A 2,661-nucleotide genomic window follows, 5' to 3' on the forward strand; every position below is an offset into this window, starting at 1 on the left:
AATTTCTTTGGAGTTTTCAATATGCGTTCATTGACATTTTTTTCAAAATTTGAACAACTTTCTGTGGATATTTCCAAGGTGTAAACTTACAAGAAATTAATTACAATTAATTACATTTACGTAAGTATATCATGCAAACATTTTGTTATTTTTTATAACATGTAATCGGTACGATGCAAATTATTACTTTCATAATTTTGATTTTCATTTTGAGCGCGAACTAATTTCTTTGGAGTTTGCAATATCCGTTCATTGACATTTTTTTCAAAATTTTCACAATTTTCTGTGGATATTTCCAAGCTGTAAACATACAAGAAATTAATTACAATTAATTACATTTACGTGTATTATGCAAACATTTTTTAATTTTTATAACATGTAATAGGTACGATGCAAATTATTACTTTCATACCTTTGATTTTGATTTTGTGCGCGAACTAATTTCTTTGGAGTTTGCAATATGCATTCATTAACATTTTTTTCAAAGTTTTCACAACTTTCTGTGTGGATATTTCCAAGCTGTAAACATACAAGAAATTAATTACAATTAATTACATTTACGTGTATTATGCAAACATTTTGTTAATTTTTATAACATGTAATAGGTACGATGCGAATTATTACTTTCATACCTTTGATTTTGATTTTGTGCGCGAACTAATTTCTTTGGAGTTCGCAATATGCATTCATTAACATTTTTTTCAAAATTTTTACAACTTTCTGTGTGGATATTTCCAAGCTGTAAACATACAAGAAATTAATTACAATTAATTACATTTACGTGTATTATGCAAACATTTTGTTAATTTTTATAACATGTAATAGGTACGATGCAAATTATTACTTTCATACCTTTGATTTTAATTTTGAGCGCGTGGAAATATATTTGGTATAGATTTTTTTTTAAACGAGTAAAACACAATCCAATTTGTTCAAAACAGTCCAAGGAAAAATGCAAATTCCAGATTCTGCTGATTTTTGGCTATTGAGTAATTTCTTGATTATTCAAAGACATTGCCTTGACCCATTTCTCATGTATTTCGTGACAGCTTGGAAATCTGTACATAAGAAAATGATGATTTATTGCAGTGAGGACAAAATAAAGAACGGAAGAATGATTGTATATTTTGCATAAGTATATATACATATCTTACTTATTTTTAATTCTATTTTCATGGAAAGCTGTATTATAACTATAATAATGCGCATTGTCCTGTACTTATACAATTTATGTATAATGTTTAGGTTAGAAAGTATAACTTTTACATACCCGTAAAACTGCAAGCTGGAGTCACTTTTTTCATCTTTCTTGCAGTATTTCTTCGAATTGCAACCTTCCACAAAACAATACAGCACCATTTTCTATACGGATATTTTAATGGAATCATGGTCCACCCTTTGACATAATCAATTACACCCTACGTTTAGGCCGCTACCTATACTCTAAATCTAACCTAAACACGACAGGTCACGACGGTGTAAATAGCTGTAACCTCGCTTAGGTAAGGGATCTTTTTCAAGATCCCTGACCTCTCTTAGGCCGTACGACCTATCTAGCTTTAACGCATGTAAACACAAGCAGACGGCCTAAAGGCGTAAAGTGTATTAATAGATGTCTCTATCGTGAGACTAAATGCGACCTACATTAGGCCCAAAAATATTATAGGTCTATATGCGGTAAACGCTCCATACGAGACCTTTCTTAGGTGGGGTATAGGTTAGGGTATAGGTCAGGTCGTTAGGTGTAAACTAGGCCAATGTCCTCAATCCTGCTACCTTTGTTGTTCCCAACTTTCGCTTTGCCACACGGCGTCGCCACAGATCTTTGCTACCAACAAAGTCAATTCCAATGGACTAATCGTCAATTAATGCCTGTTTCCATCAATGCAGATTAACTTTAATCTCGGTTTAACCTACTGTTAATACAGCCAAAGTCAATTCCAATGGACTAATCGTCAATTAATGCCTGTTTCCATCAATGCAGATTAACTTTAATCTCGGTTTAACCTACTGTTAATCTTTTTCTAATTTTTAGAATTAGAAGAAGACGAAGAGCAAATTGAACCGAGATTATAAAGTTAATCTGCATTGGTGGAAATGAGCATTAGGGCCTCTTTCACCAACGCCGATTAACTTAATCGACGATTAATCCATTGGAATTGACCAATCGCATTTATCATTTAGTTTTGACGACTGACTCGAATTGGTGAATGAGGCGGATGAGGCCCTTAAGCCTTGTGTCCACGATACTAGAAATCGATCCGAGATCTCGGATGAAGGAAAAATTGACCAATTACATTGGTCATGTGACCAAATTGTTCAAATGTGATTTGTTAATTCTTTCTTCATCCGAGATCTCGGACCGATTTCTAGCATCGTGGACACAAGGCTTTAGAGACCTAGGTTAGAGATCCTATATGGAGAGATGGGCCAATGCCGACTGATCCATGATTGGCTCTGCCATGATGTTGTGAAACCGGATGTGATAGTGAAAGAAGCGAATGTGAGAGTGAGAGAAGCGTCGTCTGCTTATGATTATAAGAAGTATTGTCAGAGACAAAAATTAACTTAAACGAGTCTTTTTTACAGTAAATTAAGTTTAAAATCATCAAAAATGTATCACTAGAACGTTTGGAAAAAAAAATATATATATAAATATAT

At 33.1% G+C, this 2,661-nt stretch overlaps 1 long non-coding RNA gene across 1 annotated transcript; it reads right to left on the reverse strand.

Annotated features, from left to right (window-relative positions):
- Positions 1-261: 261 nt before the first annotated feature.
- On the reverse strand, positions 262-1,797 carry LOC108777118 (uncharacterized). The gene is made up of 5 exons (XR_001940814.1): positions 1,271-1,797; positions 853-1,058; positions 633-739; positions 413-519; positions 262-300 (listed from the first exon to the last, which is right to left on the reverse strand). It is a non-coding gene; the product is annotated as an uncharacterized LOC108777118 (long non-coding RNA).
- Positions 1,798-2,661: the final 864 nt, after the last annotated feature.

Source organism: Cyphomyrmex costatus, unplaced genomic scaffold (genome assembly GCF_001594065.2).
Source record: "Cyphomyrmex costatus isolate MS0001 unplaced genomic scaffold, Ccosl1.0 scaffold1128, whole genome shotgun sequence".
NCBI lineage: Eukaryota > Metazoa > Arthropoda > Insecta > Hymenoptera > Formicidae > Cyphomyrmex > Cyphomyrmex costatus.